Source organism: Heptranchias perlo, chromosome X, assembly GCF_035084215.1.
Source record: "Heptranchias perlo isolate sHepPer1 chromosome X, sHepPer1.hap1, whole genome shotgun sequence".
Taxonomy (NCBI): domain Eukaryota; kingdom Metazoa; phylum Chordata; class Chondrichthyes; order Hexanchiformes; family Hexanchidae; genus Heptranchias; species Heptranchias perlo.
The window spans coordinates 27,376,900-27,404,545 of NC_090370.1; the positions used below are offsets into that span (position 1 = coordinate 27,376,900).

The following is a 27,646-nucleotide window of genomic DNA, read 5'->3' on the forward strand; positions in this document are numbered from 1 at the left end:
GCTTAGAGCATTGAAAAAGTATGTTCATGTTGTTGCTGTCAGTCCCGGATCATTCTGTGTCAGTTGAAAAGGGATGCGCTGTCAGTCCGGAAGCATTCTGTGTCTGTTTAAAAGGGGTGCGCTGTCAGTCCCGGATCATTCCGTGTCAGTTTAAAAGGGATGCGCTGTCAGTCCGGAAGCATTCTGTGTCTGTTTAAAAGGGGTGCGCTGTCAGTCCCGGATCATTCTGTGCCAGTTTAAAATGGGTGTGCTGTCAGTCCCGGATCACAGAATCAAGTTGCTGTTCATAATCTGAACCCGCAGACAGCTCTATCACACTGGAGATCACAACACACTGAGGTGAACTGGGGCATGAAAAACATTCATTTAATGAAACAAATACTTCAAACAGGAAGTATTGAGCCAACACAGAAATACGGAGATCAGAGGCGCCTGTAGCAAAGGCAAAGCAGTTAGGAAGGGAGATTTTAATTTTCACATAGACGGGGACATAAGGGCAATACATTTCTAGAGTGCATCTAGCTCAGTTTTCTCAAACAATATCATAGAACTGAGAGGTTACATATGTCAGGAAAGAGAGAACAAGCTGGGGCTCTTTTCTCTCGAAAAGAGAAGACTGAGGACTTACGTGATCGAGGTCTTTGAGATTAATGATCTGTTTGATAGGGTAGACGTAGAGAAGATGTTTCCGCTTGCAGGGGAGACCAGAACCAGGGGTCATTATTATAAGATAGTCACGAATAAATCGAATTGAATCGAAAAATGAATGCAGGAGAAACTTCTTTCCCCAGATGGTGCTGTGAATGTGAAACTTGCTACCACAAAGGATAGTTGAGACGAATAGCAAAGATGGATTTAAGGGGAGATACATACAGAGAGAGGGAGAGCCTGCTCCGCCATTCAATCAGATCATGGCTGAACTTCTACCTCAACTCCAATTTCCCGCCCGATCCCCATACCCCTTGATTCCCCTAAAGTCCAAAAATCTATCAATCCCAGCCTTGAACATACTCAACGACTGAGCATCCACAGCCCTCTGGGGTAGAGAATTCCAACGATTCGCAAACCTCTGAGTGAAGAAATTCCTCCTCATCTCAGTCGTAAATGGCCGACCCCTTGTCCGAAGACTGTTCGCCTTTGTTCGACACTCGCCAGCCAGGGGAAACAATCTCTCAGCATCGATCCTGTCAAGCCCCCTCCGAATCTTATATTCTATTTTATATGTTTCAATGAGATGCGAAATGAATAGAAGGATATGGTGATGGGGTTAGATGAAGAAATATGGGCGGGGCTCGTTTGGAGCATAAACAGTGGCATGGAACTGTTGGGCCGAATGGCCTGTTTCTGAGCTGTACAGTCTACGAAATCCTGGAATTTTACCACACATTCGGCCCGTCATACCTGTGCTGGCACTTTGAAAGAAGTGCCCAATTTAATCCCACATCCCAGCTTTTTCCCCACAACCCTGCAAATTAGTCCTCTTCAAGGGCATGTCCAATTGCCTTTTGAAAGTTCTTATGGAATGTGGTTTCACTGCTCTTTCATATGTTGCATTCCAAATCATAATAAACCTCAGTGAAAAGTGTGTCCTCATTTCCCCTCTAGATCTTTTGCCAATTAGTTTATTATCACAGAGAGGACGGGTACAGAGAGAGAGAGAGTAGAGGGCAAGAGAAAGGGAGAGTATAGAGGGAGAGAGAGAGAAAGAAAGAAAGAGAGTAGAGGTAGAGCGATTAAGAGAGAGAGAGAGAGAGACAGAGACAGAGACAGAGACAGAGGAGGGTGAGAAAGAGAGATTAAAAGGAGACAGAAGGTAGAGGGAGAGAGAGTGGGGCAGAGAGAGAGAGAGAGAAAGAGTAAGGTGAGAAAGAGAGAGTAGAGAGAGAGAGGTTCAGAGAGAGAAGAGGGGATGAGGCAGAGAGAGGAGGAAGAGAAGGAGAGCACAAAAAGTTAAAAAGAGACAGAGGGGAAGACTGAGAAAGACAAGGGGGAGAGTGAGAGTGACCGATCGAGGGACGCGAGAGAGAGAGAAACAGGCAGAGAGAGAGAAACAGGGGAGATACATACAGAGAGAGGGAGAGACGGGGACTGAGTGAGTGATAGAGACTGGTCAGAGTGAGAGTGGAATGACAGAGAGAGAGAGAGAGAATCAGGGTCACAGCATCACAGAGAGGTGGAATCACCGAGAATGGGGGGAGGCAGTGATCTCTGGGGAAGGCCCAGGCAACATCCCGGCCTCTGTTAGTAGATCTCATCCGGTGTAGGACTGACACCCACACACAGAGCATGGGAGAGTGTTGATGGAGCTTTACTCTGTATCTAACCTCTGTTGTACCTGCCCTGGGATTGTTGAAGGGACAGTGTTGGAGGAGCTTTACTCTGTATCTAACCCGAGTTGGTCCTGCCGTGGTTGACGGTTGTTTTTGCGACTGGAAGGCTGTTTCCATTCGGGTCCCGCAAGGCTCAGTGGAAGGTCTCTTCTGCTTTTTGTGGTATATATTATTGATTTGGCCTTGAATGTGAGGAGCTTGACCATGAAGATTGCAGATGATTCACAAATTGGCCGTGTGATTGATCATGAGGAGGAACGCTGTCGACTTCAGAACTATATCAATGGACTGGTCAGGTGGGCAGAAAAGTGACAAATGGAATTCAATGCAGAGAATTGTGAGGAAATGAATTTGGAAAAGGGAAACAAGGCAATGGAGTACACAATAAATGGGGGGATACTGAGAGGATTAGATGAACCAACGGACCTTGGAGTGCATGTCCACAGATCCCTGATGGTAGCAGGACAGGTAGATCAGATGGTTCAAAAGGCATACTGGATACTTTCCTTTTTTAGCGGAGTCATAGAATACAAGGGAGGTTATGCTAGAACAGCATAAAACATTGATCAGGCCACAGCTTGAATACTTGCTACAATTCTGGTCACCACATTACAGTAAAGATGTGATTGCACTCGAGAGGGGACAGAAGAGATTTGCCAGGATATTGCCAGCGCTGGAGAATTTTATCTATGAGTAAAGATTGAACATGCTCGGTTTGTTTTCTTTGGAACAGATGTTCAATAAAGCTCCGTCAACGCCAACACAGAAATCTCCAGAGCAGGTTCTTTGGTCAGAGTGTGGTCTGTCTTCAGAGTGGGGTCTGTGTTCAGAGTGTGGTCTGTGTTAAGCGTGGGGTCTGTGTTTAGAGCGTGATCTGTGTTCAGAGTGGGGTCTGTCTTCAGAGTGGGGTCTGTGTTCAGAGTGTGATCTGTGCTCAGAGTGTGATCTGTGTTCAGAGTGTGATCTGTGTTCAGAGTGGGGTCTGTCTTCAGAGTGGGGTCTGTGTTCAGAGTGTGATCTGTGCTCAGAGTGTGATCTGTGTTCAGAGTGGGGTCTGTCTTCAGAGTGGGGTCTGTGTTCAGAGTGTGGTCTGTGTTCAGAGTGTGGTCTGTGTTCAGAGCGTGATCTGTGTTCACAGTGAGATCTGTGTTCAGCGTGGGGTCTGTGTTCAGAGTGGGCTATTTGTTCAGAATCGGGTCTACTTGTTCAGAGTGGGGTCAATGTTCAGAGAAGGGTCCATGTTCAGAGTGAGATCTTTGTTCAGAATGGGGGTCTGTGTTCAGTGTTGGGTCAATGTTCAGAGTGGGGTTTGCTGAGAATGGTGTCTTTGTTCAGAGTGGGGTCCGTGTTCAGATTGGGGTCTTTGTTCAGAGTGGGTTCTGTGTTCAGAGTGCGGTCTGTGTTCAGAATTGGATTTGCGTTCAATGTGTGTCTGTGTTCAGAGTGGGGTCTGTGTTCATAGTGGGGACAGTGTTCAGAGTGGTGACAGTGTTCAGAGTGGTGACAGTGTTCAGAGTGGGGTCTGTGTTCATAGTGAGGACAGTGTTCAGAATGGGGTCTGTGTTCCGTGTGGGATCTGTGTTCAGTGTCAAGCTTTGTTTATAAATAGATTCCTCAGACGAATTTATAAAGGATTCAACTGCTTGCAGAATGTATAAGAGCGTGCGGCTTAAAGAGATAGAAAGAGGCAAAGCTCTCTGAAGAAATTGGTTTTATAGCAGCTGTTGAATGCACTTGCAGACACCTTACAGACTATTTACGAATTCTTGACTTATTAAGGATGTCTTTTCATTACTGGCTCTAAATATGTTACGGTCTGAACTCTGCACAGCAATATTATCTGAAATATTTAGTTCCCAGGGGTGAATATTCATAGTGTTCCCCTCATGTGACAGAGGTCCCTGTCTCACAGTTTGTTCTGGACACAATATTGTGAGAATTGCGCCTTCAACAAAACAGAATTCTTGCTTCCCCCTCACAAATCTCTGTTCAGTATGAAGATATATTCTGTCGATGAGGTGGCTTTGTTGCTAGGAATCCGAAGTAAGGAATTCAGTTGAAAACTGAGCAAAGTGTTACATTTACAGAGAAAAACAGCTAAAATGGGGAAAATAAAAAGCAGATTTAGAGCACACTTAGAGAAAGAAGTAAAGTGGAGGAGAGGAAGATTCGATGGCGAAGAGGAGGGGGAAATGTAAATGACATATGTAATGTAACAAAGGTAAGTGCAGCCATGGAGGGAGAAGGAGAAGTGAGGGGAGAGGAACAGCATCGTCCAGATGTATAATAAAGTTTCCTGTACACTGACAAAGACAAGTTCAGAATGGTGTCCGTGCTCAGAGAGGAGTCTGTATTCAGAATATGTTCCTTATGCAGTGGTGGTCGGTATTCAGTGTCAGGCTGTTTATAAATAGATACCTCAGATGACTTTACAAAGAATTCGACTGCACGCAGAATGTGGGAGAGAGTGCGGGTTAAAGAGAAAATGGAGGAAAAGCCTTTTGAAGAAATAGGTTTTCTTTTGGGTCCACATGATCTGTACCTCAGAGCAACGCTGCCAATTCAGTGACTTACGAAGAACACCGGCTCTCACAGCTACATTGATTGCAGCGCCGCCCACCCCACCTCCGTTGGGCTCTGTGTTCCCAGAGTGGGGACAGTGTTCAGAGTGGGAGCAATATTCAGTTTCGATCTGTATTCAGTATCAGGCATTGTTTGTAAATAAATATCGGAGATTGCTTTACAAAAATTCGACAGCGCGCAGAATGTGAGGGAGGGACAGTGCGTGGTAAGGAGATAGGTGGAGAAAATAACATTGAAGAAACAGGTTTAAAATAGGTTTTTGACGGCACTTGAATGGCACCTTAGAACAATTTTATCAGTTCAGGGACTATTGAGGATGACTTTCATTACTGCACGAAACATGTTCGGGTCTGAGCAAAACACAACAATTCGACCGGAGATCTGTCGGTCCCAGGGGTGAATGTTCGGAGTGTTTCACCACATGTGACACAAAGTCCTATCTCACAGTTTGTTTTGGACAGAATATTGTTTGAATTCGAACTTCAACAAAACAGATACCTCAGTTGCCCCTGAGCAATCTGTGTCCCTTACCAAAACGCAATCTGAAGCTTGCTATGCAAAGTAAGCAATTCACTTGGAAAATGACAAAATATATTTCAGTTACTGGGTCAGGCTGGTAAAATGGGGAAAATAAAAAATTGATTTAAAGAAGATTTACAGAAAGAACTTTAGTGGAGCAGCGGAGAATTCGGGGATGAAAAGGAAAGGGGAATGTAAAGGAAATATTTAATGTCCGTGCACAGAGTGGGGTTCGTGCTCATAGTGGGGCCCGTGTTCAGATTGGGGCCCGGGTTTAGAGTGGGGACAATGTTCGGAGTGGGGTCGATGTTCAGTGTCAGGCTTTGTTTGTAAATAGATATCTCAGATTGCTTTACAAAGAATTCAACTGCGTGTAGAAGGTGAGAGAGTGTGCGGGTTAAAGAGATAGATGGAGAAAATACCTTATAAGAAAAAGGTTTTAAACAGTCTTTTGAAGTCACTTGATTGGCACCTTCGAGCAACTTTACCATTTCCGGGACTATTAAGAACATCTTTCATCACTGGCACAAAATATGTTGGGCTCTGATCTCCAAATAGCAATTTTACCTGAGATCTTTAATCTCAGGGGTGAATGTTCAGAGTGTTTCTCCTCATGTGACACAAGGTCCTGCCTCACAGTTTGTTTCGGGCAGAATATTCGTTGTATTCAAAATTCAACCAAACAGATAGCTCCGTTCTCCCTGGGCAATTTATGTCCGGTATGAAAATATATTCTGTCGATGAGGTGGCTTTATTCCTTGTTATGAAAAATAAGGAATTCAGTTGGAGAATGACCAAAATGTTTCAGTTACTGAGTCAGGCAGGTGAAATGGGAAAAATAAAGAGCAGATTTAAAGAAGATTTGCAGAAAGAACTGAAGTGGAGGAGAGGAGAATTCGGGGATGAAGTGTAAGGGGGAATGTAAATGACATATGTAATGTTCCAAAGGTGGGTGGAGCCACGGCGGTGAAGGAGAAGTGAGTAGAGAGGAACAACATCTGCCAGATGTACAATAAAGCTCCATCAACGCTAACACAGAAATCTTCATTTTGGTGTCTTTGTTCAGAGTGGCGTCTGTGTTCACCGTGGTGCTCTTTGATCAGAGTGGAGTCCGTGCTCAGAGTGGGTTCTGTATTGAGAGGGGGGTCCGTGTTGAGAGAACAGGCCATGCTCAGAGTGGGGTCCGTGTTCAGAGTGGGGGCTGTGTTCACAGTGGGTTCTGTGTTCAGAGTGGGCTCCGTGCTCAGAGTTGGGTCCGTGTTGAGAGTGTGGTCCCTGTTCAGAGTGCGGTTCAAGTTCAGAGTGGGTTCCGTGTTGAGTGTGGTGTCCGTGTTGAGAGTCGGGCCCCTGTTGAGAGTGGGGTCCGTGTTGAAAGTGCGGCCCGTGTTCAGAATGCGGGTCCGTGTGTTGAGAGTGCGGCCCGTGTTCAGAATGCGGGTCCGTGTGTTGAGAGTGCGGCCTGTGTTCAGAGTGCGGCCCTGTTTATAAATGGAAAGCTTAGAGATGTATTCTCGAGAAAAATGCTCAATTGGTGGAGGGCGAATTTCAATGGGATGTGAACAGATCTGGCCCGGGTAAATTGGAATCAAAGATCGGCAGGCAAAATTGTAATTAAATAATGGGTAGCCTTTAAAGTGGAGATGAATCGGGTACAGTCTAGATATATTCCCACGAGGGGGAAAAGTAGGGCAACTAAGGCCAGAACTCCCTGGATGACGAAATAAATATTGAGTTTAATGAAGCAGGAAAAAAAGGGGGCGGATGACAGCTGTCAGGTTGATAATACAAGTGAGAATCAGGCTGAATATAAAAAGTTCAGATTGGAAGTGAAAAAGGACATGAGAGGGGCAAAGAGAGACGATGAGAATAGACTGGCAGCTAACAAAAAAGGGAATCCAAAAGTCTTCGATAGGCATATAAACAGTAAACGGGTAGTAAAGGGAGAGGTGGGACCGATTCGGGACCAAAAAGGCGATCATGCACATGGAGGTGGAGGGCATGGCTGAGGTACTAATTTGGTACTTTGCTCCAATCTTTACCAAGGAAGAAGACGCTGCCAAACTCACAGTAACAGAAGATGTAGTTGAGACATTGGATGGGCTAAACATTGATAAATATGAGGGACTAGATAGGCTAGCTGTGCTTAAAGTAGATAAATCACTCGGTCTGGATGGGATGCATCCTAGGTTGCTGAGGGAAGTAAGGAGGGAAAATTTGCAGATACTGGCCATAATCTTCGAATCATTCCTGGATACGGGGGTGGTGCCAGAAGACTGGATAATTGGAAATGTTACACCGTTGTTCAAAAAATGGAGTAAGGATAATCTCAGCAATTGCAGGCCAGTCAGTTTAACCTCGATGGTGGAGAAACTTTTAGAAACGTTCATCCGGGACAAAATTAACAGTCACTTGATCAAGTGGGGATTAATTAAGGAAAGCCAGTACGGAATTGTTAAAGGCCGATCGTGTTCAACGAACTTGATTGAGTTATTTGATGAGGTTACCGAGAGTTTCGATAAGGGCAATGCGGTTGATGTTGTGTATATGGACTTCCAAAAGGCGTTTGATAAAGTGCTGCATAATAGGCTTGTCATCAATGTTGAAGCCCCATGGGATTAAAGGGGCAGCAGGGATTCAGTAAGTGACAGAAGACAGAGAATAATGGTGAATGATTTTCTTTCGGACTGGAGTGGTGTACAGTGGTGTTCCCCAGTGGTCGGTACTGGGACCACTGCTTTTTTGATAAATATTAATGACTTGGACTTGGGTGTACATGGCACAATTTCAAAATTTGCAGATGAAACAAAACTTGTAGGTACAGTGAACTGTGAGGAGGATAGTAATAGACTTCAAGAGGAAATAGACAGCTTGGTGGAATGGGCGGACACGTTGCAGAAGAAATTTAACGTAGAAAAGTGAGAAGTGATATATTTTGGTAGAAAGAAGGAAGAGAGGCAGTATGAACTAAAGTGCACAATTCCAAAAAGGCGTTCAGGAACAGAGAGATATCGGGGTATATGCGCACAAATCTTTGAAGGTGGCAGGGAAGGTTGAGGATGCGGTTTAAAAAGCATAAGGGATCCTGGGCTTTATAAATAGAGATATAGAATACAAAGTATGTAAGTCATGATGTACCTTTATAAAACACTGGTTCGGCCACAACTGGAGTATTGTGCCCAGTTCTGGGCACGGCACTTTAGGAAGGATGCAAAGGCCTTAGAGAGGATGCAGAAGATATTTACGAGAATGGTTCCATACACCATGTTTCACTGTATTACTGTTCTTGTAATTTGCCATCCCCTCCTCGCTGCTGTTGGTGCATCTGGTCCGTCTCTGTACCCAGCTATTAATTGTATAACGCGTGTTTCACAAATTACTGTTCTTGTCATTTACCATTCCCTCCCCCCTTCTATTGGTGTCCCTGGTAATTCTCTATATCTAGCCATTAGTTCTATAAACCATGAATCACTGTATTACTGTTCTAGTCATTTACTGTGTCCCCCATCAGTACAGCTGTTCGCTCTGGGATCGAGCATTTCCCGACTGTTACGATCAATTCTCCACATCGGGTGCGGCACAGACAGCTGCCCAGTGAAACCCAATGAGTCCCGCTGATCTCCACAACCCAGTTCCAGACGGCCGAGATTCTGCACTGGGATCACCAATTGGTAAGATTTCCTCACCGTGCAGGCCAGCACCAGACTTATTCCTGAGGGAGTGAATATTCTGGAGGGCAATATAAAGCGAGGTGATGAATTAAGTAATCCTTCACTCGGTTTTACCCAGTCTGGCGCTATTGTATTATTTTATTCACAGATTTGTTTTAATATTTTTGATTTGTTGAGTTTTGATATTAAATTCTGGTATTTTATGAACCTGATATCTATCTACATACACAATATGGAGCTGGGTGTGATTTCTCTGCTCTCTATGTGTAGTGACATTGTCCGTGTGTTCATGGAGATGTGTTTTGTTTGATGCTTCTATTTGAATATATTTCCCATATCTCTCATGGCATCAGCACCTGACTAATGAGCACTTTAGGAGGTAAGGCATTTTACCAATGTTCAATAATATTAACACTAATACATAATGTAATGAATCGTGTAACTTTAAACAGGTGCTACACGTTTATTTTTGGATTATCTTTCGGGGTCTTACAATCTCAGAAAACACCATAAATATATAAGTTGTAGATTTGACGGTTGTTTTACAATCATAATTCCCAATTGTGTGTGTGCCTCGCTTTGTGTGTGAGCACAGGCAAGAGCAACTAATCAAACTATTAGTCACCGTAATTTCCTTTCCTCACTGAGGAAATGTAAAAGAGATTAATCTCGGTCAGTAATTTCTTCAAACTATAGTTGAAGTCATTCTCTAGCATAAATGTACAACCAGGTTTGAGACCTGGTATGACGCAGTTATCTGTTGTTTCATCACGCTGACACGAGTGTAATAAACGGACAGAAGCAAAAAAACTGACATTCACTCCGACATTAGTGTAATCAAACACAAGATTAACTTGTGCAGTTACTTTTTATATAAAGATTAGTGATGGACCTTCCTCCCTGTTGGTAATGCCAGTGGTTTATTTTTTTAATAAAGATTAATGATGGACACTCCGACCTTTTGGTAATTTCAGTGTTTACCAATTATGTAAAGATTAATGATGGACCCTCCTCCCTGTTGGTAATTTGTGCAGTTAATTTTCATGCAAAGATTAATGATGGGACCTCCTCCCGATTTGTAATTTCAGTAGTTACTTTTAATATAAAGATTAGTGATGGACACTGCTACCTGGTGGAAATGTCAGTCACTATAGTTTTAGTTAATGATTAATGATGGGACCTCCTGCCTGTTGGTAACTTCAGTTGTTACTTATTTATGAAAAGATTAGTGATGGACCTTCCTACCTGTTGGTAATTTCAGTCGTTACTTTTTATATAAAGATTAGTGATGGATGCTCCTGCCTGGTGATAATTTCAGTCGTTACTTTTTACGTATAGATTACAGATGGACCCTCCTCCCTGTTGGTAATTTGTGTAGTTACTTTTCATGTAAAGACTAGTGATGGGACCTCCTGTCTATTGGTAATTTCAGCAGTTACTTTTTATATAAAGATTCGCGATGGACACTACTACCTGCTGATAATTTCAGTGGTTAATTTTATATAACGATAAGTGATGGACCCTCATCACCAGTGAAGATTTCAGTAGTTTTTTCTTTTCCAAATATTAGTGATGGACCCGCCTAGCTGTTGGTAATTCCAGTAGTTACTTTATTTAAAAAGATTAGTGATGGACCTTCCTGCCTGTTATAAATTCAGTAGTTGCTCTTCATATAAAGATTAGTGATGGACCCTCCTGCCCGTTGGTAATTTCAGTTGTTACTTTCGCTTTAAAGATTAATGATTGGCCCTCCTGCCTTTTGGTAATTTCGGTTGTTATTACTGGTATAAAGATTTGTGATTGGTCCTCCAACCTGGAGGTAATTTCAATAGTAATTTTTTTAGGTGAAGATTGGTAATGGAAACTCCTGCCTGTTGGTAATTTCAGTAGTTACCTCTTTATGGAAAGGTTAGTGATGGGACCTCCTGCCTATTGGTAATTTCAGTTGTTTCTATTTGTATAAAGTTTAGTGATGGGACCTCCTCCCTATTGGTAATTTCAATAGTTACTTTTCATATAAAGATTAGTGATGGACCCTCCTCTCTGTTGGTAATTTCAGTAGTTTTTTTCTTTTACAAAGATTAGTGATGGACCCGCCTAGCTGTTGGTAATTCCAGTAATTACTTTATTTAAAAGTTTAGTGATGGACCTTCCTACCTGTTGTAAATTTAGTGGTTGCTTTTTATATAAAGGCTGGTGATGGACACTCCTGCCCGGTGGTAATTTCAGTAGTTACTTTATATATAAAGATTAGTGATGGACATTCCAGCCTGGTGGTAATTTCAGTGGTTACATTTTTTATAAAAATAAGTGATGGACCCGGCTACCTGTTGGTCATTCCAGTAATTATTTTATTTAATGCGATTAGTGATGGACCTGCCGACTTGTTGCAAATTCAGTCGTCACTATTTATATAAAGATTAGCGATGAACCCTCCTACCTGTTGGTAATTTCAGTGATTTCTTATTTTCATAAAAAATAGTGATGGACCCGACTCCCTGATGTTAATTTCAGTCATTACTTTTGATATAAAGATTAGTGATGGACACTCCTAACTAATGGTAATTTCAGTCGTTACCTTTTATGTAAAGATTTGTGATGGACACTGTCACCTATTGGTAGTTTCAGTAGTTATTTTTTTTAGGTGAGCAGAAGGGATAGGACATCCGGCTTGTTGGTAATTTCAGTAGTTACATTTTTAATTTTTTTAAATTATTGTTCATGGGATGTGGGCGTCGCTGGCGAGGCCGGCATTTATTGCCCATCCCTAATTGCCCTTGAGAAGGTGGTGGTGAGCCGCCATCTTGAACCGCTGCAGTCTGTGTGGTGAAGGTTCTCCCACAGTGCTGTTAGGAAGGGAGTTCCAGGATTTTGACCCAGCGACGACGAAGGAACGGCGATCTATTTCCAAGTCGGGATGGTGTGTGACTTGGAGGCGAACGTGCAGGTGGTGTTGTTTCCATGTGCCTGCCGCTCTTGTCCTTCCAGGTGGTGGAGGTCGCGGGATTGGGACGTGCTGTCGAAGAAGCCTTGGTGAGTTGCTGCATTGCATCCTGTGGATGGTACACACTGCAGCCACAGTGCGCCGGTGGTGAAGGGAGTGAATGTTTCGGGTGGTGGAAGAGCTGAGAATCAAGCGGGCTGCTTTGTCCTCGATGGTGTCAAGCTTCTTGAGTGTTGTTGGAACTGCACTCATCCAGGCAATTGGAGAGTATTCCATCACACTGCTGACTTGTGCCTTATAGATGGTGGAAAGGCTTTGGGGAGTCAGGAGGTGAGTCACTTGCCGCAGAAGACGCAGCCTCTGACCTGCTGTTGTAGCCACAGTAATTATATGGCTGGTCCAGTTAATTTTCTGGTCAATGGTGACCCCAAGGATGTTGATGGTGGGGGATTCGGCGATGGTAATGCCGTTGAATGTCAAGGGGAGGTGGTTAGACCCTCTCTTGTTCGAGATGGTCATTGCCTGGCACTTGTCTGGCGCGAATGTTGCTTGCCACTTATGAGCCCAAGCCTGGATGTTGTCCAGGTCTTGCTGCATGCGGGCTCAGACTGCTTCATTATCTGAGGGGTTGCGAATGGAACTGAACACTGTGCAGTGATCAGCGAACATCCCCATTTCTGACCTTATGATGGAGGGAAGGTCATTGATGAAGCAGCTGAAGATGGTTGGGACGAGGACACTGCCCTGAGGAACTCCTGCAGCAGTGACCTGGGGCTGAGAAGATTGGCATCTAACAACAACTACCATCTTCCTTTGTGCTAGCTATGACTCCAGCCACTGGAGAGTTTTTCCCCTGATTCCCATTGACTTCAATTTTACTCGGGCTCCTTGGTGCCACACTCGATCGAATGCTGCCTTGATGTCAAGGGCAGTCACTCTCAACTCACCTCTGGAATTCAGCTCTTCTGTCCATGTTTGGACCAAGGCTGTAATGAGGTCTGGCGCCGATTGGTCCTGGCGGAACCCAAACTGAGCATCGGTGAACAGGTTATTGGTGAGTAAGTGCCGCTTGATAGCACTGTCGACGACACCTTCCCTCACTTTGCTGATCATTGAGAGTAAACTGATGGGGCGTAATTGGCCGGATTGGATTTGTCCTGCTTTTTGTGGACAGGACATACCTGGGCAATTTTCCACATTGTCGGGTAGATGCCAGTGTTGCAGCTGTACTGGAACAGCTTGGCTAGAGGCGCAGCTCGTTCTGGAGCACAAGTCTTCAGCCGGGAGGTTGTCGGGACCCATAGCCTTTGCTGTATCCAGTGCACTCAGCCGTTTCTTGATGTCACGTGGAGTGAATCGGATTGGCTTCTGTGATGGTGGGGATATCGGGAGGAGGCCGAGATGGATCATCCACTCGGCACTTCTGGCTGAAGGTGGTTTTAAATGCTTCAACCTTGTCTTTTGCACTCACGTGCTGGACTCCGCCATCATTGAGGATGGGGATGTTTGCAGAGCCTCCTCCTCCCGTTAGTTGTTTAATTGTCCACCACCTTTCATGACTGGATGCGGCAGGACTGCAGAGCTTTGATCTGATCCGTTGGTTGTGGAATCGCTTAGCTCTGTCTGTAGGATGTTGCTTCCGCTGTTTAGCATGCATCTGGTCGTGAGTTGTCGCTTCACCAGGTTGGCACCTCATTTTTAGGTACGCCTGGTGCTGCTCGTGGCTTGCTCTTCTGCACTCTGCATTGAACCAGTGTTGATCAGCCTGGCTTGTAAAGGTTAGTGATGGACCCTCCTACCTGTTGGTAATCTCAGTAATTTCTTTTTTTTAAAGATTAGTGATGGACCCTCTTCCCTGTTGGAAATTTGAGTTGTAACTTTTTATATAAAGAGTAATGATGATCCCTCCTACCTGTAGGTAATTTCAGTAGTTACTTTTTTATATACAATTAGTAATGAGGCCTCCTGCCTGTTGGTAATTTCAGTGGTTTATTTTTATATAAAGATTAATGATGGACCCTCCTACCTGTTGGTAATTTCAGAAGTTACTTTTTTAATGTAAGGATTAGTGATGGACACGACTGCCTGTTCGTAATTTCAGTTGTTAAGTTTATCTAAAGATTAGTGGACACTCTTAACTCGTGGTAATTTCAGTAGTTATTTTTTTAGGTAAATATTGGTGATGTGTCCTACTGCCTGTTGGTAATTTCAGTGGTTACTTTTTTATGTATAGATTAGTGATGGGACCCTCACACCTACTGTTAATTTGACTTGTTACTTTTTATGTGAAATTTGCGATGGGGCCTCCTGCCTGTTGGTAATTTCAGTGTTTTTTTTATATAGGGATTAATGATGGACCCTCCTACCTGTAGGTAATTTCAGTTGTTACTTTTAACATAAAGATTAGTGATGGACGCTTCTCCCTGTAGCTAATTTATGTAGTTAATTTTCATGTAAAGATTCGTGATGGTCCCTCCTACCTGTTGATTATTTCAGTAGTTACTTTTGATATCAAGATTAGTCACCGACAATCCTACCTGGTGGTGATTTCAGTAGTGATTTTTTAGGTAAAGATTAATGATGCGACCCTCATAATTACTGGTAATTTCAGTAGTTACTTTTTGTTTTATCAAAAGTGATAGCCCTCCTACCTGGTAGTAATTTCAGTATTTACTTTTTATATAAAGATTACTGACGGACCTTCATCCCTGTTGATAATTTCAATATTAATTTTGTATATGAAATTAGTGATGGGGCCCCCTGCCTGTTGGTAATTTCAGTGGTTACCTTTTATATAAAGATAAGTGATGTGCTCGCCTACCTGTTAGTAATTTCAGTAGTTTCTTTTTTTTATAAAGGTTAGTGATGGACCTTCCTACCTGTTGCAATTTTAGTAGTTTATTTTCATATAAATATTAGTGATGGACCCTCCTACCTGTTGGTAACTTCAGTAGTTACTTTTTATATGAAGATTAGTGATGGACCCTCCTCCCATTTGGTAATTTCATGTGTTATTTTTATATAAAGATTAGTAATGGACTCCCCTACCTGTTGGTAATTTCAGTAGTTTCTATTTTTATAAAGATTAGTGATGGACCCTCTTCCCTGTTGGTAATTTGAGTTGTAACTATTGATATAAAGAGTAGTGATGACCCCTCCTACCTGTTGGTAATTTCAGTAGTTACTTTTTTATATAAAGATTAGTGGACACTCTTAACTGATGGTAATTTCAGTGGTTACTTTTTATATGAAATTAGTGATAGGGCCTCCTGCCTGTTGGTAAATTCAGTGGTTTCTTTTTATATGAAGATTAGTGATGGATCCTCCTGCCTGTTGGTGATTTCACTCGTTACTTTTTTATGTAAAATTAGTGATGGGGCCTCCTGCCTGTTGGTAATTTCAGTCGTTACTTTTTTTTGTAAACATTTATGATGGGGCCTCCCGCCTGTCTATTGCTCTACCCTCCCACCTGTTGGTAATTTGACTTGTTACATTTATATAAAGATTAATGATGGACCCTCCTACCTGGTGGTAATTTCAGGAGTTACTTTTTTATGTAAAGATTAGTGATGGACCCTCCTACCTGTTGGTAATTTCAGGATTTACTTTTTTATAAAGATTATTGATGGGGCCTCCTGCCTGTTGATAATTTCAGTAGTTTATTTTTCTTTTATAAAGAATAGTGATGGACACTACTGCCTGGTGGTAATTTCAGTCGTTACTTTTTATGGAAAGTTTAATGATGGACGCTGCTACCTGGTGGTAATTTAAGTGGTTTTTTAAAATAAAGATTTGTGATGGACCCTCCTATCTGTTAGTAATTCCAGCATTTACTTTTTATAGAAAGATTACTGCTGGGTCCTTCATACCTGCTGGTAATTTGACTTGTTACTTTTAATACAAAGAGTGGTGATGGACGCTATTCCGTTTTGGTCATTCCAGTATTTACTTTTTATATTAAGATAAGTGATGGCCTCTCCTACCTGGTGGTAATTTGACTTGTTACTTTTCATTTAAAATTACTGATGCACTATATTACCTGTTTGTAATTTCAGTTGTTACTTTTTATGAAAAGATTAGTCATGGCCCCTCCTTCCTGGTGGTAATTTGAGTTGTTACTTTTTTTCTGTAAAGATCAGTGATGGGGCCTGCTGCCTGGTGGTAATTTGAGTAGTTACTTTTTATATAAAGATTAGTGGTGGACCGTCCAACCTGTTGGTAATTTCAGTGGTTAAATTTTATCTAATGATTAGTGATGGGCCCTCCTTCCTGTATTTACTTTTTATATAAAGATTAGTGATGGATCCTCCTACCTGTTGGTAATTTCAGTATTTCCTTTTTATACAAAGATTAGTGCTAGGGCCCTGCTAGTTTGTTAATGTTTCTCCACCTCTGTCATGGAACCATTTATTCATAATAACGTCCTCTCGCCACAAAATGTTATAACCAGGAACATTTCATTGTGTTCTGTGAAAACCCAAGCCCTATTTTATAAATAGTTGATCACATCTCTCATGATTCTGACTTTCCAAACCTGTTTGGAATGATTTGTAGATTCACAGACATAACACACAATCTGAACTCAAATTCATTGGAATGTTGACCGTTCTCGTTTTTCATTTTTAATATCAAGTTACTTCTTCAAAACTTCCTTCCGTTTTCCTGCTAATAAATTTAGACTATTTCATAAATCTTCTGTTCCTGCTGCAACAGTTTTATTAATTCCAATCAGTACTGGGGCCCTCCTACCTATTGATATTAAAAGTAACTACTCAAATTACCATGATTAACGGTCAGGAACCACGTATCTGTGTGAAAGATGGTTTCCGCCCTGAACCGGTTTCTCTTTAAAACATTCCTGAAGTTTTGTTTCTCTCGAAAGGTCGCGGCCTTTCTTTAGCTGAGAGAGTTTAACAAATAACACCCTCGCGAACATATTTCAGCAAAAACAGAAGTCCCTGCTCCATTCTCCCACTTAATTCGCATTAAACTAATTAATTATAATTAATCAGGAACAAGTTTTGACTCCGATTTTGCTCCTATCCTTTGATTGGACCGCTTTCAGTCCGGCCTCAGGTTTCCAGAGGCTGATTTCTCAGGTGCCCGGCAGATAGCGATAATCGGCCATTGCGAATTTGTTAACCCTTCACTGAGCTGAACTGTGTGTTCGATCAGTCTTTGATCAGTTAAATACAAGTGTAGCAGGCGCCATACGTTTCAGTGAGTAAAAAGAGCCAGTTTCACAGTTAAAAATAAATGCATATCGAGTGAGAAAGGATAGTTTCCCACCCTTGTTTACTGAATATCAAATTCTAACATGGGGACGAGGCACCACTGGACTAAGATGGTGCAAATCTCGAGAGTTCGTGTTCCTGCTTTCTGTCCTGTAACCGCTTTAAAATGTGTCTATGGGTAGATTGGTGGGGTCCATGAAGGGATCAGCCCTGAAATTCCCGGTGTAACAGAGCCGGCCTTCAGTCAATGTCTGAGTGAACAATTAGTAAATTGTTCCATCAGCGAGGAATAGAGAGCACCCGACGCTGGGAAACGGATCTGACCGCCGGAAATCGGCTTTAGAAAAGAGGAAGAGGCTGAAAAAGTTAAATAAAAAATTGACACGACATTAACCTTACCTTGATCCCGCAAAAATTTTCCATCTCTCAATGTCCGTGTAGATTTTACAAATTATATCCTTGTTATTTCATTGCAACCAATCAAGAAAAAGTTCCTCGCTTTATTTTAGCAGTTCACAACTTGGGAATTTGATCTGATCCTTGTTGTGAGATTCAGAGCTCCGCTCCCTGTGAAAGCTGCTGCCAGACATCAGGATGGATTTCAACACAAACATTCCTCATTTGTTTCAGAACAGGGAGCGGCCTTTCTGGTGGAATCTAATCGAACCGGGTTGACAATTCGCTGCCACGTCAATTGTGAACAAAGTCAGTTATATATTTTACTTTTTCTCTTCTTGTTCCAGGGAAGTTCAGTAAAACAGATACTTGGTTCGAAATAAATTGTTACATTTGTATCAGGGACATTGTTTGCTGAAAGTCCCATCGATTTCCTGATGTTTGCGTTTTCAACCCGGTGACCAAGAGCCACTGTTTCGTCAGTGAGCTGAGGAGGGGCTGTTTCTGTCAGTGAGGACATTAACTATTTAACCACCGAATTAAACTATCGCTGAGCATCAATCACCTCAATCACTGGGGGAAAGAGGACTGACTTTCCACAGTTACATTTGTCATAGTAAATATTCAGCAGATACACCAGTTACATCGTTAAATCCGAAAAGGACCATTCCTGGGCTGTGATTGGTATAAAGATTGGATTGCCCTCATTTTGAGGGGGTTCACACAAAGTAATAAATAGCCCCTCCCCGGGTTGGAAGTGCCCGAAGAGAGAAAGTGTTTGAGGACAGATTGTGGTGATTATTCCGAGGGACGGATTGTTGTGATCAATCCCAGGGACAGATTGTGGTGATAATTCCGAGGGACGGATTGTTGTGATCAATCCCAGGGACAGATTGTGGTGATAATTCCGAGGGACAGGTTGTTGTGATCAATCCAAGTGACAGATTGCGATATTTCCCCTTTTCTCTTCAAATTCCCCCTTGTTTTTTGACCAGGATTGTGGATTCATTTGGGCCGGAGACACAGCCTCAAGCGGCAGAACCAAACATTCCCCAATATTGGTCTTCTTGTGTACTCTCCACAGACCTTCTCTTTCTTACTTGTTTCAATCTATCGCTGAGTGAAACGGAGTGTTATTCATTCCAACAAAAATATTCAAACGAACGTTTCATATGATTAAATACACTTTTAAATGGAGAGTGTGGGTAATGGTGGGTTTATATATCATTAAATACACTGTTAAATGGACAGTGTGAGTAAATTATTGGTTTATATATCATTAAATACAATGTTAAATGGACTGTGTGTAAATGGTGGGTTTGCATGTCGTCAAGGTGCATTAAATAAAATTTCTAAAATGATATTAGGATTCGATATAGAATTACATAGAATTACATAGAACGTACAGCACAGAAACAGACTATTCGGCCCATATGGTCCATGCTCCACACGAACCTCCTCCCTTCTTCTACCCCTATCGGCATATCCCTCAATTCCTTTCTCCTTCATGTGTTTAATTTGCTTCCATTAAATGCTGCTCGCCTCAACTACTCCTTGTGGTAGTGAGTTCGACTTACCAACCACTCTCTGGGTAAAGAAGTTCCTGCTGAATTCCCTATTGGATTTATTGGTGACTATCTGATATTTATGGTCCCTAATTCTGGTTTCTCCCGCAAGTGGAAACATCTTCTCTACGTCCACCCTATCAAACCTTTACATAATCAGGTCACCCCTCAATCTTCCGTTCGCCAGGGAAAAGAGCCCCATGTTGCTCAATCTTTCCTGATGGATATAACTTCTCTATTCTGGTATCATCCTCGTAAATCTTATTTTTACCATCTCCAGTGCCTCTATATCCTTTTTATAATGTGGAGACCAGAATTGTTCAAAGTAATCCAAGTGCGGCCGAACCAAGGTTCGATACAAATTTAACTTAACTTCTCTGCTTTACAGTTCTATCCTTCTAGAAAGAACCTCAGTGCTTGATTTGCCTTTTTATGGCCTTATTAACCTGCGTCGCTACATTTAGTGATTTCCATATCTGTACCCCAGAACTCTCCGCTCCTCTACCCTATTTAGACAATTATTATCCAAGCAGTTTGTGGCCCCCTTATTTTTCCAACCAAAATGTAGCACCTCACACTCATTAGATACAGAGAAGACATTTCCTCTGATGGAGGAGTCCAGAACAAGGGGGAACAATATTAAAATTAGAGCTAGGCCGTTCAGGAGTAAAATCTGGACGCACATTTTCGCACAAAGTTTACTGGAAATGTGGAATTCGCTCCTCCAACAGGTTGTGGATTCTGGGCCAACTGAAATTTTGAAGACTGATAACGGCAGCATTTTATTTAGGTAAAGGTGTCAAGCGAAATGGATCAAGGACAGGAAAATAGAATTCAGGTACAGAGCAGATATGATCGAATTAAATGGGAGAACAGATTCGAGGGGATGAATGGCCTACTCCTCTTCCTATGTTCCTATCTTTAAACATGTGCTGGATTATGAATTCCGGCATTTGGTGAATGTGAAGGTTAACCACAGTTTCTGTACAATGACTTCAACAATGGATGGTTTGTACGTTCCCTTTAAATGGATGTACCGTAGCACAGGAGGAGGCCATTCGCCCCTGATGCCTATGCTGGCTCTTTGAAAGAGCTGTCCAATTAGTCCCTTTCCCCTGCTCTTTCCCCAAATCCCTGCAAATATTTCCCGACAAGATTTATCCAATTCCCCTTTGAAAGTTACTATTGACTCTCTCCTTTGCCCCGCTTATTCTCCTTTTTTTCGATCTCCTCTGTTCTTTCTGTATTCAGCCTGGTTCACTACTGTATTATGAACCACACATTCGTCATAAGCCTCCGTTTTCTATTTCATTTTAATCTCTATTTCTTTAGTCATCCAGGGAGCTCTAGCTTTGGGTGCCCTTCCTTTCCCCCTCGTCGGGATGTGTCTACACTGAACCCGAACCAAGTGGGCTCTGACTGGTTGTTTTTTTTCAGGCTCAGCTCCATCGGTTCCGCACTTCGCAGAATTCCAGGGAAGTAAAGATCAGATAATCGGTGCAAGAGAATCGAAGGTAAACCTTGTTAAATATAGTTTAGTAAACACACCCATTGTTCCACCCTGTGTCCAGTCAGAATTAAACAGTGAAACCCTGAAACCAACCTGCGATTTTATTTCGGGGACGGTTAAAAGTTCAGTACAAGAGATTCTGTATCTGTAGATTTTAAATACTAAGGTCCTGAAATTGATGCTTTTTGTTTCTGCCGAGATGTTACTCTGATGTATCCAGGATTCTGGTTTTAAGTACCTCTTCGACCGTGCTCTGGATTGTGTCGAGTTACCTGCATTAATCCGGTCCTAGGGGAAAAGTTTATGGCCTGGGTGTTCCTTCCTGGCATTACTTTCTTTTAATTCCGGGCTTCACTTTTTCAATGCATTATTTACAACAATATCAGGAAAGGCTGTGGCTCTTTTCTCTATTAAGGAGAAGACTGATAGATGACCTGATAGACGTGGATCGCGAAAGGATGTTTCCCCTTGAGGGCGGTCCAAAACTAGAGGCCATGAATATAAGATAGTTACTGATGAAACCAAGGCGGAATTCAGGAGAGACATCTTACTCAGAGAGTGGTGCGAATGTGCAACTCGCTAGCACATGGAATGGTTGAGGCGAAAAGTGCAGATGCATTCAAGGGGAAGGCAGATAAGGACATGAGGGGACGAGCAATAGAAAGATAAGTTGATATGATGCGAAGAATTAATGTGGGGAACGATCGTGTGGAGCATAAATCCAGGCAAAGACCTTTTCGGCCAAGTGGGCTGTTCCTGTGCTGTAAAACTCTGTATCATTCAATGAATATTTTGATTACACCAGCTCTTTCATCAACACACAGAGTGTCAGAATTATCAGCCCGAAATTGAGCAGGGACACTGTCAGTAATAACAGCGCTATATTGAGCACAGATACTGTCAGAAATAACAGCGCTATATTGAGCAGGGATATTGTCAGTAATATCACCCCCATATTGAGCAAGGATAAGTCAGTAATAACGGCTATATTGAGTACAGATATGACCAGTAATAAAAGCCCTATATTGAGCAGAGATACAGTCAGTAATAACAGCGTCAGATTAGCACAGATACTGTCAGTAATATCAGCGCTGTTATCAAAACAGACACCGTCAGTATAAGCGTCACAAATACTCTCACTGTTAAGCTCTGTAAAATCAGCACATATAAGGTCGGTAATATCAGCTCGACAATCAATACAAGCACTGTCAGTGATATCAGTTCGAAAATCAATACAGATAATGTCAGTCATATCAGCAATATTAATAAATACATGTACTGTCAGTAATACCAGCTCTATAATCAATACAGATACGGTCAGTGACATCAGTTCCAAAATCAGCACAGATAATGTCATAATAACAGCTCCATAATCAGTACAGATACTGCCATCAATAGCAGCTCCATAGTCAGTACAGATAATGTCAGTAACATCAGCTCTAAACTCATTACAGACACTGTCAGTTGCATCAGTCTATAATCAATACATGTATTGTCAGCAATATCAGCTCTATAATCAATGCGGATACTGTCAGTAATATCTGCTCTATAATCAGTACGGATACTGTCAGCAATGTCAGCCATTATCAGCACAGGTACTGTCACTAATATCAGCTCCATTATCAATAAAGGGACTGTCAGAAATAAAAGCTCTAAAATCAGCCCAGATAATGTCAGTAATCAGCTCTATAATTAGTACAGATGCTGTCATTAATATCAGCTCTAAAATGAGTATAGACCCTGTCTGTAATATCATCTTTATAATCAGTACAGATACTTTAATTATCTGCTCTATAATCAGAAAAGGTACTGTCATTAATATCTGTTCTGTCATCAACACATGTCTGTAATATCGGCTCTATAATTAATACCGATACTGTCAGTAATATCTGCACTTTTTAGGTTCACAGACGCCAGGCTGAGATTTGAACTCACGATCCGAGCGCTCTTTTACAACCACTCGGCTTGCACTTTGATCCAGTCTCGAATCGCCAATACCATGCCACATTCACTCGCCACATTATATCAGTGACTCTGTGGTCGCTCTGATGCTCTGATAACAACGCCTCCCCCCGCACCCCGGTTTTCGTGCCATTCGGGTGATTTATTTCCCGCATAAACCGGGTATGAAGAATCCAATCCCCTTTGAACCCCAGATCCCCACTCCTCACAAAGAGCACAGCGGGTTGAACCTCCTCCCTCACTAAGGGGCCAATCAGAGATTTATGAATACATTCTCATCCCAAACTGAGAGGCCAATCCGAGACCAACACAGGTGCACTTTCCAGCAGTCACCAGGAACCCCGGGTGTTGTCACTCCCCAAACCCAGGAATACTGAGTCCGATTGTCAGCGTCTCACCGCAGCACCACCCTGAGCCCTTCCTGTCTATACATTTACCCAGTGTCCCACTGCTGCCCAGACTGACACCCATCCTGGGCCCTCCTGTCTGTACATTTACCCAGTGTCTCACTGCAGCCCAGACTGAGCACGGCCCTGTGCCCTTCCTGTCTGTACATTTACCCAGTGTCTCACTGCAGCCCAGACTGAGCACGGCCCTGTGCCCTTCCTGTCTGTACATTTACCCAGTGTCTCACTGCAACCCAGACTGCGCCCCACACTGAGCCCTTCCTGCCTGTACATTGACCCAATGCCCCATTGGGGAACATTCAGCCCCGGATATCCTGCAGAATCAGCGCTGTGGGACCGGGTGACTGAGTCTCGTGACCTTGTCGCTGCATATTGACGTCACTATGGGAGAGAACGTTCGCTCAGCTCGAGCTTTGAACCTGGAGCGCGGCCCGTGAATGGGGACAGAGAATCGGGCAAAATGATCCAGGAGTGAGAGCACATCCCATTTAAACAGACACAGAATGATCCGGGACTGACAGCACATCCCTTTTAAACAGAGACAGAATGATCCGGGACTGACAGCAAAACCCTTTTAAACAGACAGAGAATGATCCGGGACTGACAGCAAAACCATTTAAACAGACAGAGAATGATCCGGGACTGACAGCAAAACCATTTAAACAGACACAGAATGATCCGGGACTGACAGTACACCCCTTTTAAACAGAGACAGAATGATCCGGGACTGACAGCACATCCCTTTTAAACAGACACAGAATGATCCGGGACTGACAGCACATCCCTTTTAAACAGAGACAGAATGATCCGGGACTGACAGCAAAACCCTTTTAAACAGACAGAGAATGATCCGGGACTGACAGCAAAACCCTTTTAAACAGACAGAGAATGATCCGGGACTGACAGCAAAACCATTTAAACAGACACAGAATGATCCGGGACTGACAGCACACCCCTTTTGAACAGACACAGAATGATCCGGGATTGGTTAAAGGAAAGAAACAGAAAGAATGAATAAACGGGTCATTGTCGGGTGGGCAGGGTGCAACTGGTGGGGTGCCGCAGGGATCAGTCCTTGGGCCTCAGCGATTTACAATCTACATTGATGAATTAGATGAAGGGACAGTGTAATGTGTCCAAGTTCGCTGACGATACAAAGCTGGGTTGGAAAGTGAATTGTGAGGAGGACACAAAGAGTCTGCGAAAGGATAGAGACAGATTAAGTGAGTGGACAAGACGGTGACAGTTGGGGCATAATGTGTGGAAATGTGAGGTTATTCACTTTGGTCGGAAGAATGGAAAAACAGAATATTTTAAAATGGTGGGGGACTATTAAATATTGGTGTTCACAGAGACTTATCCTTGTGCAAGAAACACAAAAATGTAGTATGCAGCTATAGCAGGTAATTCGGAAAGCAAATGGCATGTTGGCCTTTATTGTAAGGGGGTTGGAGTACAAGAGAGAGGAAGAATTATTCCAGCTGTACAGGGGTTTAGTGAGACCTCACCTGGAGTATTGCGTCCAGTTTTGGCCTCCTTATTTAAGGAAGGGTTTCCTTGCCTTGGAGGCGTTGCAACGAAGTTTCAATAGATTGATTCGTGGGATGAGAGGGTTGTCCCATGAGGAGAGATTGAGTAGTTTGGGCCGAGACTCTCTGGAGTTTAGAGGAACGAGAGCTGATCTGATTGAAACATATAAGATTATGTGGGGGGTTGACAGGGTAAATGCAGAGAGATTGTTTCTAGAACTAGGGGGCATAGTCTCAGGTTAAAGGGTCGGCCATTCAAGACTGAGATGAGGAGGAATTTCTTCACTCAGTGTTTTGAATCTTTGGACCTCTCCACACCGGAGGGCTGTGGATGATGAGTCATTGAATATATACAAGGCTGAGATGGATAGATGTTTGAATTGTGATCAAATTCCATCCTATCTACTCTCTAACTTCCTTTAACAGCCTCGGGTGCCTTATCTCTGAGTTCAGTGACTTATCTCCCTCGGTTATTAAATTCAGATACAGATCCGTCTCCACAGTTGACTCGAAATATGGTCCCACATCCTCCTCTGGTACAACAACATTTTCACACCTGCCATCACTTTTAGAAACAAAATAAAATATTTTGTTTCTCCCCAAAACCTCATCCACCACAGCCCAGTCTTATAGATACTGGATCATATCTCCCAAGATTCTGACTTTCCAAACGTATTTGGAATGATTTGTAGATTCACAGACATAACACACAACCTGAACTCCAATTCAGTGGAATGTTGACCCGTTCTCGTTTTTCTTCGCTTTTCATATCAAGTTACTTCTCCTGTCACTACTTCAAAACCTCCTTCCGTTTTCCTGCTCATAACTTTTCACCATTTCATAAATCTTCTGTTCCTGCTCCAACAGTTTTATTATTTCCACTCTCTGGTCTCAGATCCGGATATTTCACACGCTCCAGTCCTATCAGGTGAAACCCTCCCACTGCTCCATGTGCTCAGTCTGTCAAACCGTTGTTGTTTGTCGGTTCAGATCGTAACCATCCCTTCCCTTCTTCCTGAACTCACCCTGGTGTCCCAAAAACATGAACTCTTCCCTCCATCTCCAGCCCTGCAGCCGCACATTGACCTGCCTCATATTGTCCTCCTTAAGCAGCCCAGCGCAAAACAATCCAGAGATCACCACCTTGAGGCCTTGTTTTTCAGTCTAGAGCTCAAATGTTAATATTCCCTCTGTAAACCTAGCTCTTCCCTTGTTATTGGTTGCGGCCATGACTATTTACTGCTCTCCTTTCCTTCCCAGAGAGGGTCCCACCTGTTCCAGGAAGTTAGTCCCTCTGACATCAGGAAATCAACTTACAAATTGGGACCTGTTCATGGCTGCAGAAGAGTATGTTTATTCGCCTGACTATAGAATATCGCACCACTATCGCTCCCCTATTCCTGTGCCCAACCTGCCTCTCATACCTGCCCCACTCGGGGTGTCCCCTTACTCCCTGGTGTCAAACTATTACTCAGGAAGACCATCCTGAGTCACTGTCTCTATCCACCTTACAGTCCCCAACACCAGTTATCAAGCGAAAAGTTCCAGTACTGATGTCATCGAGTCAGAGTCAGAGTCATACAGCACGGATAGAGGCCCTTCGGCCCATCGTGTCCGCGCCGGCCATCAGCCCTGTCTACTCTAATCCCATATTCCAGCATTTGGTCCGTAGCCTTGTATGCTATGGCATTTCAAGTGCTCATCCAAATGCTTCTTGAATGTTCTGAGGGTTCCTGCCTCCACAACCCTTTCAGGCAGTGAGTTCCAGACTCCAACCACCCTCTGGGTGAAAAAGTTCTTTCTCAAATCCCCTCTAAACCTCCCGCCTTTTACCTTGAATCTATGTCCCCTTGTTATAGAACCCTCAACGAAGGGAAAAAGCTCCTTAGTATCCATCCTATCTGTGCCCCTCATAATTTTGTACACCTCAATCATGTCCCCCCTCAGCCTCCTCTGCTCCAAGGAAAACAAACCCAATCTTCCCAGTCTCTCTTCATAGCTGAAGCGCTCCAGCCCTGGTAACATCCTGGTGAATCTCCTCTGCACCCTCTCCAAAGCGATCACATCCTTCCTGTAGTGTGGCGACCAGAACTGCACACAGTACTCCAGCTGTGGCCTAACCAGTGTTTTATACAGCTCCATCATAACCTCCTTGCTCTTCTATTCTCTGCCTCGGCTAATAAAGGCAAGTATCCCATATGCCTTCTTTACCACCTTATCTACCTTTTCCGCCGCCTTCAGGGATCTGTGAACTTGCACACCAAGATCCCTCTGACCCTCTGTCTTGCCTAGGGTCCTCCCATTCATTGTGTATTCCCTTGCCTTGTTAGTCCCTCCAAAGTGCATCACCTCGCACTTTTCCGGGTTAAATTCCATTTGCCACTGTTCCGCCCATCTGACCAACCCATCCATATCGTCCTGCAGACTGAGGCTATCCTCCTCACTATTTACCACCCTACCATTCTTTGTATCATCCCTCCACCTGTGACTGCACACTGCCCCATGAGATGTTCTGAACCAACCGGTGTCTATTCTCATTCTTGTTGATGATGTTGGATCTTCTCCCCTGTTTGGACCTTCAGCCATGGTGGTGACAGGCGTTCCAAGATCCTGATGCTCTGTAATGAATATATTAATAGGAGGGTTAGACTGAAATGTTAAAATAAGAAGGATAATACGTCGCCTTGTCGCGATATCAAGTCCATCCTCCCCCATCAGTACAACAGCTGTTTGCACTGGAATCGAGCATTTCCCGACTCTTTACCAACAACTCTCCACATCAAGTACGGCACAGACAGCTGCCCAGTGAAACCCAATGAGTCCCGCTGATCTCCACAACCCAGTTCCAGACGGCCGAGATTCTGCACTGGGAGCATCAACTGGTAAGATTTGCTCACAGTGCAGGCCAACACGAGACTTATTCTGAGGGAGTGAATATTCTGGAGGGCAATATGGACCGAGGTGATGAATTAAATAATCCTTCACTCGGTTTCACCCAG

At 43.2% G+C, this 27,646-nt stretch overlaps 1 long non-coding RNA gene across 2 annotated transcripts in view; it reads right to left on the reverse strand.

Annotated features, from left to right (window-relative positions):
* Positions 1-27,262, reverse strand: part of LOC137306870 (uncharacterized) — a 53,472-nt gene extending 26,210 nt beyond the window's left edge. For both annotated transcript variants that reach the window (XR_010958958.1, XR_010958957.1), the window contains exon 1: positions 27,170-27,262. This is a non-coding gene — a long non-coding RNA (uncharacterized lncRNA). The remainder of the gene's footprint in view (positions 1-27,169) is intronic.
* Positions 27,263-27,646: the final 384 nt, after the last annotated feature.